This window comes from Malaclemys terrapin, chromosome 4 (assembly GCF_027887155.1).
Source record: "Malaclemys terrapin pileata isolate rMalTer1 chromosome 4, rMalTer1.hap1, whole genome shotgun sequence".
NCBI classification, from domain to species: Eukaryota; Metazoa; Chordata; order Testudines; family Emydidae; genus Malaclemys; species Malaclemys terrapin.
This window is the reverse complement of record NC_071508.1, coordinates 31328851-31338410: the sequence shown is the minus strand read 5'-3', so window position 1 is coordinate 31338410 and position 9560 is coordinate 31328851.

The window sequence follows — 9560 nt, the reverse complement described above, 5'->3', positions numbered from 1 at the left end:
CAAACTATCTGTACTGGGCTATCTTATCACTTCAAAAGATTTATTTGGGTATTAGCTTTCGTGGTTAAAAGGCTTATGCCCAAATAAATCTGTTAGTCTTTAAAGTGCCACCAGACTCCTTGTTGTTTTTGTGGATACAGACTACCTCCTGATACTAGACTGTATTTAAGCTCCTGAAGGTATTCCTGGCTTTACTGATTTTGTTCCTGATGTCCTGGCTTGTTCCACCATCCTGGCTGATGGTTCTGCCCAAGTATGTGACTGTTTCTACATTGGTGAGAACATAATCTCCATCCATACTGCTGATGGTGAGGCAATATTAAAGGTCATGATATCTGTCTTATTGAGGTTGATTTTCAGTCCAATTTGCTGGCTGAATGCATTGAGTCGAGTTGTTTTTTCTTGTATATAGTTTTGGGTATATGATAGGAGAGCGAGATCATCTGTGAAGTCCAGGTCTTCAAGGGATGAGAAGAGTGTCCATTTAATGCCTCTTGGCATATCTTCTGTTGTACGCTGCATTACCCAGTCGATGGCAATGTTGAAGAGGATTGCAGGCATGACATACCCCTGACGTACTCCTGTTTTGATTTAAAAACTGAGCTCACTGTGATTAATGCTGCAAGTAAAGTTGAAATAGAAGCTTCATTGATTATATGAAAAGGAATTCCATATGCCCGCAGAATGTGTCATAAGCTGGTTCTGTGAATGCTATCAAAAGCCTTCTCAAAGTCTATGAAATTTATGTAGAGTTGTCATTGCCATTCTAAGCACTGTTCTATTATGTTTTGTAGAGTGAATATCTGGTCTGTGCATCCATGCCCTTTCTGAAAACCAGCTTGCTTTTTTCTGAGAACACTATCGACTGTCTCTGATATATGCTGAACTATGATGTTACACAATACTTGGCACAGATAAAAGTGTGATACCACAACAGTTATTACAATCACTGAGAGTTCCTTTCTTTGGTATCTTCACTATAACCCCACTGATCCACTCATCTGGCACTTTTTCCCTTTCCCAGAATGATGTAAATAGAGGGGCCAGCATAGATGCTGGTAACTCAGGATTTACCTTGAACAATTCTGCATTCAAGTTATCCTTGCCAGGAGCTTTCCTATTTTTTAAGGATTTGATGGCTTGAATGATCTCTTCCTCTGTTGTGGTATCTGTGTTGATCTCAAGATCTTTTTCTGCCTCCTGGATGTTTGCTTCCTCTTTACATGGATCCCTGATCAACAATTCGTAGGTGGTCACAAAATCCTTGTGCCTTTGGCTAAACTGCACATGGAAGCTGAGAATTTGCAAGCTGAACTGACAGTTGCCGTAGTCCCTCATAATCCAACACAAATCCTTTTGGTAATGACTTTTTTAATGTGGCTCAGGCTGTCCAAGGGTCTGTCAGCAGCAAGAAGAAATCTTGTGCTGAAGCCCCAGTGGGAAAAAGTAAAGTCACAGAAACTGCTGGGGAAATTCCTCTGAAGCCTCCCCACCCCCGAAGTCTGACCTGTACCTCATCATGGTGGAGGGGGACATCTGAAGTAGGGGATTGCTCACTGGAGCTATGCCATCAGCGATGAAGGCTTCTCCGAAATATTGCCTTGGGCATTATTGGAGGTGGACACATCCAACGTGAACCCTGAAAATGATGGCTAACACAGGCGGCAAAGATGCAGGGCATCAGCTGCACCTAGCTACCCGAGGTGAAGGAAGTCGCTGAGAAAGACTCAACGGCTCGTCACACAGCATGAAGCCAGTACTGCACCTCTGTCTCATCCCAGGATAATCGGTCGCTCTTGTTTTTTGGACTCGGGCCATCAAGCCTTTGCGGTTGCGCAGGAACGGACCAAATGGCGAGTAATTGCTATGGCCAACTCTCTAAGCTAAGCATTGAAGAAGAAGAAGTGGAGCACTGTCTGCTAACAAGGGTGGAAGTGCTTGAGGCCATCTCTTACCCGGAGGCTACAGACAAGCTTTTATCTGCAGGGGGAAGGGCATGTTTAGCCAACTAAAAGAAAACTGTCCAGGAAGTTGCAATTGAGCAAGGGACAAATCTTGCTTTAGGATACACATGGAAATATGTCCTGGAGGGAAGTCCAGAAAAGGGTGATGGAATCCTGGAAACCACTGCGGTCGGTGTAGATTTCATGGGCTCTGTAACTGGAGGCAAACCCAATTCAAAGAGGGAGAAGGTTACAGTGCTTGCCAGTGGAAGGTCTTGGAGCGGGGCCCAGAGACAGAAGTTAAGAGGGAATGTGCAGAAGTACAGGAATGTCTCCCCACTAATTACAGGGAAAGATTTGCCCAGGAGGAGTTTGCTGGAGTGGCATCTGTACTTTCAGGCACCCAACCTGAGACTCAGATTTTAAGAGGGGACTGTGTAACTGTCCTCCCAGAGGGGGGCAGCCATACAGCTGACCTCTTTGGAACAGAGAGAGGGGTGGCAGAGGGTACCCCAATCTGGGCCCCACTTTGGCAAAATGTTGTTCCCGCTGCACTTGTAAAAACTAACTCTGTCTCTTTAAGGCAGGAAAAGAGCCTTTCCAATAGCTCAGGTGTCAGTGAATATGCTAATGACCCACCTGACAAAGGGAAGGAGAAGGCCATTTCTAAGGCAGGTAAACCCCTCCCAGCAGCTAAGTAGGGAACACTGAGTAATGGGAGGTTTCAGAGTAGCAGCCATGTTAGTCTGTATCCGCAAAAAGAAGAACAGGAGTACTTGTGGTACCTTAGAGACTAACAAATTTATTATAGCATAAGCTTTCGTGTATATATATCTCCTCAATATATGTTCCATTCTATATGCATCCGAAGAAGTGGGCTGTAGTCCACGAAAGTTTATGCTCTAATAAATTTGTTAGTCTCTAAGGTGCCACAAGTACTCCTGTTCTTCTTTTTGAGTAATGGGAGTGAAGGACAGAGTGAAATGTAACCCTAACCCTAACAATGCGATAGTTGTAATGAGATGCTGCTTCATGCCTTGCTTTTCTGCTCACTTTAGTTCAGTCCTGCACAACATGCGGCCCAGGGGCCGCATGCAGCCCGCGTGGGCTCACTGTGCAGCCCGCGGGGGTTGAGTAGATGGGCTCACTGTGCAGGCCGCAGGGGGGGTGAGTAGGCAAGCGGCGGGTGAGTGAGGGGGGCTGAGTAGGCGAGCGGGCGGGCAGTGGCGGGGAATGAGTAGGCGAGCTGGGCGGGTTGAGGGCTGAGGAGGCGAGTGGGCAGGCAGTGGCGGGGGGTAAGTAGACGAGTCGGGGGGGGTGGAGGGCTAAGGAGTTGAGTGGGCGGGAAGTGGCGAGGGGGCAGGTGAGCCAGCTAGCTGGAGGGGTGAGGGGCTGAGGAGGCGAGCTAGCAGGCAGTGGCGGGGGTGAGTAGGCGAGTGGTGAGTCGGTGGCTGACCTGTTCTACTGATCTGGTCTGGCTCCCATCCCCTCTCCCAGGGCTGGCTCCAGGCACCAGCAAAACAAGGAGGTGCTTGGGGGGGCACATTTTTAGGGGCGGCATTCTGGCACTAGCCATCATAGGTGCCGACTCCGGGGCATGGGTAAAAAGTGCCCTTGCCGCCACTGCACCACTTCTCACCACTCCCTCCCAGGCTTGCCACACATGAAACAGCTGTTTCACACAGCAAGGCTGAGAGGGAGGAGAAGCCGAGCGGCGGGCGCTCGGGGATGCGTTGATGGTGGAGCGGAGGTGAGCTGGAGCGGGGAGCGGTTCCTCTACCCCCCCATTACTTCCTGTGCCCCCCACCCTAGCTCACATCTGCTCCACCTGCTCCCCTGAACGCGCCGCTGATCCGCTTCTCTGCCCTCCCTCGCCTGAGAGAGAGGTGGGAGAAGCGGAGCGGAGGTGAGCTAAGACAGGAGGTCACGGAGGCCCCGCAGGAAGTAATGGGGGGGGAGAAATGCGGCACGCCGGGTTAGGAGGTGGTGCTGGGGATTTGGGGAAGGCGTTTGGAAGGGGTGGAGTTGGGGTGGGGCCGGGAGCAGAGGGGCACAAAAAAGAAAGGGGAGGTGGCCAAAATTTTTTTTGCTTGTGTGGCAAAAATCCTAGAGACGGCCCTGCCCTCTCCAAGGGTTGCAGCTGTCTGGAGGTGCCTGCCTTCCATGCCTTCCTCATTCACACCTCATTCATTCAACAGGGCAATTGATTACAAAGTGGGGGAAAGATCTTATTCTACTTTTACCTTAATTATACTACCTTACGGGCCCGCTATAACATATTACCGAGGTTCAATACTGCTGTTTCGGTGGGGCGGTGCTGGGGAAGGAGGGTTTGTTTCCGCAAGGCAGGTGGCACAGGGGGTGTGTGTTTTGGCGGCACTGGGGGGGTTGTTTCCATGGGGCGGGCAGCACTGGGGCGGGTTGTGTTTCGGGGGGGTGTGGCGCTGGGGGGGGGAGGGGATTGACGGCGCTCAGTTAATTTCGGTCCTCAGCTGTTTTCTTTGGAGTAATATGGCCCTCGCCGCTTTACGAGTTGTGCAGGCCTGCTTTAGTTGATAAGAATGGAATGCTGATTTAAGCAGAAACCTTGAGATAAGGTAGTGTCTGGAGGGAGTTTGTATAAACAAAGGATAACCGTTAGCTATTGGTGCATGTAATGGGAAGGTATAAATACTTGTCTTATGCTGTTTGGAGGGGAAGGTCTGCCTAAGGTCAGGGCCCCCCGCGTCGAACCGCAGTCTTCCCATGCAATTGCTTGTAATAAACTGTCTCTGAACTTGTTGCTAATAAACGCAGAGTGAGAACTTGTTTTTTTTCATAACCTACATGAACTAAAAACTTTTACTAAGGGGGTGAGAAATTCAATAAATGCTGAACAAACTGGATTGTCTAAACAGAAGGCGTGGTATGAAAATCATACTTGGAAGCGCCTCTCTCTCATGAATTTACTGGTAATTTTATGTCTCGTCCTACATAATCTATGTGCTAAGACAAAGAATTTGGTATTGATGGTAAATACTTTAAAAATATGTAACTTGCATGATTTTTGGAAGAAACTTTAGTACAGGCTAGGAGTGGTAACAAGAAAGTCCTATAAAATACTACTTCTCAGCCAGTATCTGTGAACAGGCTTAGAGCTTTTCACAGCAGAAAAAGCATAACCAATCTAGACTGCTGTGTGAAAGGGGAAACTGAGGCACACCCCCTCATGGCATTGGTGGCTAAATGCTCAGACACCTACACTCTAGAAAATATTAATATCTATATTGTGTTAACAATGCTGTACTTCAAAAGGCTTTCAGGCAACTTGAGGAAAGGCACCCAGAACTTTGTAAAAACATTTGGGAGTGTCACTAAAATTTTTGGTAAACACTAATAAGTTAATTGATCAAAAACTAAAGAGAATTTTAGACATACTGCCTTCGCATCGGTCAGTGACCAACCCTCCAGCAGTAATCTAAGGGGAGAGGTATGATGTTACTCCCTATATTCTTCAAGAAATATTGTTATAATATGAATATTCATAACTAAGAGATGTTTTATGCAAGATGGGTCATGTGACATATCATTGGAAAGGTTATGATTTATTGAATGTGATTATCCAATATGTATGCATGTATCATTTCTGTGTCTAAAGTTAGGAAAATTGACTATGTAAAAATTACAGGCCATCAGCCTTGATGGGCCATTAGGAACAAACATTAAGAGTTAGAAGATACTAATCTCTCTCCTTCCTTAGAAGCATCCTGGGATGTTTCTTTGACACTACAAGGTCATATGGTCATGTCACCTGGTACTAAACACCATCTTGGACTTCTAGTGATTTTCCACTAAAAGGGTGGGGAGGTCAAGACTGGGAAACAGAAGGTTCTTGCCCTATGTAAATTCAATTTAAGGCTGGAGACTAAATTGATCTTGGTTCACTCTTCACTGAATCCCCACCAAGGATGACACTGGAAAGATATGAGGGGGAAAGAGTTGAGCCTAGGCTGGAAAAGGGATCTGGTCTATGAATATGGTGTCTGAAGATTTAACGTGCAAGCAGGGTAGCTAACCTTCAAGAATTTCTGCAACCTGTCCAAAAGCAACATTTAGGGTGAGAAATTACTTCTTGAAATCAGTCTCTTTAAGATATTATGCATGTTTTGTTTATATGCATAGTAATCTGCTTTGTTCTGTTTGCTATCCCTTATAATAGCTTAAAATCTGACTTTTGTAGTTAATAAACTTGTTTTTGTTTATTATAAAACCCAGTTTGTGCAATTTATAACTGGGTGTGGGGGCGATTTTTATGAGTTTACGCTGTACAGCTTTCTGTATACAGCACAACACAGAGGGGCTGTGCACATGAATGCTGGATAAAATCCCCGAGCTGAGTCTTCCCACACAGAGCTGGTTACAGTCTGTGTCTGCATCTGGGTGTAGCCTTACCTGTGTGCGTGCTAGAGAAGGCTTGAGAGCCTGGCACAGCAAGAACAGGGTGAGGAAACCCAAGTTGGCGGAAAGGGCGGGCTCAGTGGGTGGCATCCCGGGGGGGGGGGGGTCCAACCCATCACATTGCCTTTTTAGGAAATGGAAGGCCAGGGTTCTTCTCCTAGTTCTGTGTAAGATGCATGTTAATCGTACCAGTTGTACTTGTCACACTGGCTTGCTACAATAAAACCACTGTAACTTTTATCATGCAACAGCACACTGGCACCATCTGGGAGATTTAATATTCAGTAGTCTTTGGGCAAGTTATACCAAACTGTCATTCAATTATGCAATCAAGTTTGAGAATTAGGAATATCCCGTTATGTTTCCATCTGATACTAAGACCTGGTCTACACTATGAGTTTAGGTCGAATATAGCAGAGTTAAATCGAATTAAGCCTGGATACGTCCACACGACGAAGCCTTTTTTTTTAGGCCTGGTCCCCACTAAGCCGCCACTTCGGACTAGGGTACGCAAATTCAGCTACGTTAATAACGTAGCTGAATTCGAAGTACCTTAGTCCGAATTTACCGCGGGTCCAGACGCGGCAGGAAGGCTCCCCCATCGATGCCGCATACTCCTCTCGGCGAGCTGGAGTACCGGCGTCGACGGCGAGCACTTCAGGGATCGATCCGGGATCGATTTATAGCGTCTTAACCAGAGGCGATAGATCAATCCCAAAACATCGATTTCCTGCCGCCGGACCCTCCGGTAAGTGAAGACGTACCCTTACTTAAAGGGCCCTTTAAACTTGTTTCTTTACTCCACCTCCAACGAGGGGATCAGGGCTGAAATCCGCCTTTGTGGGTTGGATTTGGGATAGTGTGGACGGAATTTAACGTTATTGGCCTCCGGGAGCTATCCCACAGTGCTTCATTGTGACCGCTCTGGACAGCACTCTCAACTCAGATGCACTGACCAGGTTGACCGGAAAAGCCCCACAAACTTTTGAATTTCATTTCCTGTTTGCCCAGCATGGAGAGCACAGGTGACCACACAGAGCTCATCAGCACAGTTACCGCAAAAGAGCTCCAGCATGGACCGAACGGGAGGTACAGGATCTGCTCCTCATATGGGGAGATGAATCAGTGCTAGCTGAACTCCGTAGCAGTAAACAAAATGGCAAAATCTTAGAAAAAGTCTCAAAGGCCATTAAGGACAGAGGCCATAACAGGGATGCACTATGGCCCCACCACAGTTTGGGAATCCCATTGCAGCAAAGCCATCCACTATGACCTGCACATTTCCAAGAGTCACTACCCTTGATATCAGTAGGTCTTTGATTCAGCTGGCTACTTGGATCACAGCAGCCCCCACAGTAGATTTGCCCACTCCAAATTGATTTCCGACTGACTAGTAGCTGTCTGGCGTTGCAAACTTCCACAGAGCTATCGCCACTCGCTTCTCAACTTTGAGGGCTGCTCTCATCCTGGTATTCTGGCACTTCAGGGCAGGGGAAAGCAAGTCACAAAGTTTCATGAAAGTGCCCTTACGCATGCAAAAGTTTCTCCAGTATTAGTTCAGGCTCTATGCTAACTCAGGCAGATGTCTCTGCATCCATTACACTTGCTTCAGGTTTTGATGATTTACTTTATAACCAAAACAGCTAGAAACTTACTATTTTAAATAAAAACTGAGGCCTGGTCTACACTATGGGTTTAGGTCGACTTTAGCAGCGTTAAATCGAATTAAGCCTGGACATATCCACACGACGAAGCCCTTTCTTTCGACTTAAAGAGTCCTTTAAACCGGTTTCTTTACACCACCTCCGACGAGGGGATTAGCAATAAAACCGGCCTTTGCGGATCGGAATTGGGGTAGTGTGGATGGAATTCGACGTTATTGGCCTCCGGGAGCTATCCCACAGTGCTTCATTGTGACCGCTCTGGACAGCACTCTCAACTCAGATGCACTGACCAGGTAGACAGGAAAAGACCCGCGAATGTTTGAATTTCATTTCCTGTTTGCTCAGCGTGGAGAGCACAGGTGACCACGCAGAGCTCATCAGCACAGGTAACCGTGATGGAGTTCCAGGATCGCAAAAGAGCTCCAGCATGGACCGAACGGGAGGTACGGGATCTGCTCGCCATATGGGGAGATGAAGCAGTGCTAGCTGAACTCCGTAGCAGTAAAAGAATTGGAAAAGTATTAGAAAAGTCTCCAAGGCCATGAAGGACCGAGGCCATAACAGGGACACACAGCAGTGCCGCGTGAAAATTAAGGAGCTACGGCAAGCTTACCATAAAGCCAGAGAAGCAAACAGAAGGTCCGGGGCAGAGCCGCAAACTTGCCGCTACTACGCGGAGTTGCATGCGATCCTAGGGGGTGCAGCCACCACTACCCCAACCGTGTGCTATGACTCTCTCACTGGAGAAACACACAGGGAAGACGGTTCGGGGAACGAGGAAGATGAGGATGGAGGTACTGTAGGTTCGAAATTAGTTCGAATTTATAGAAGCTGGTTTTATAGAAATCGGTTGTATACAGCCGATTGCGCGTGTCCCCACATAAAATGCTCTAAGTGCTCTAGTCGGCGGACCACGTCCACAGTACGAGGCTAGCGTCGACTTCCGGAGCATTGCACTATGGGTAGCTATCTTACAGCTATCCCACAGTTCCCGCAGTCTCCGCCGCCCCTTGGAATTCTGGGTTGAGTTCCCAATGCCTGGATGATGCAAAACAGTGTTGCGGAGGTTCTGGGTACATGTCGTCAGGCCCTTCCCCTCCCCTACGTCACAGCAACGGCAGACAATAGATTCGACCCTTTTTACCCGGGTTACCTGTGCAGACAACATATCACGGCAAGCATGGAGCTCAGCTCAGCTCACCGTCACATGTCCTCTGGGTGCCGGCAGACGTGGGACTGCATTGCTACACAGTAGCAGCTGCTAACTGCCTTTTGGCGGTAGACGGTGTAGCATGAGTAATAGCCGTGGGGCTGGCAGCCGTAGGGCTGCATTGCACCAGCCCCTTGCCCTTTGTTAGGTAATGGTATATTATGACTGGTATCCGTCGTCGCCGTACTGTAGTTGCTGTCAATCATGGGCACCTGGGCACACATGCTACTGTCTCGATGATGATGGCTACCAGTCGTAGTATACTATTTTCTGCCAATTGCCCAGTATTGTCTGCTAAGCACCCAG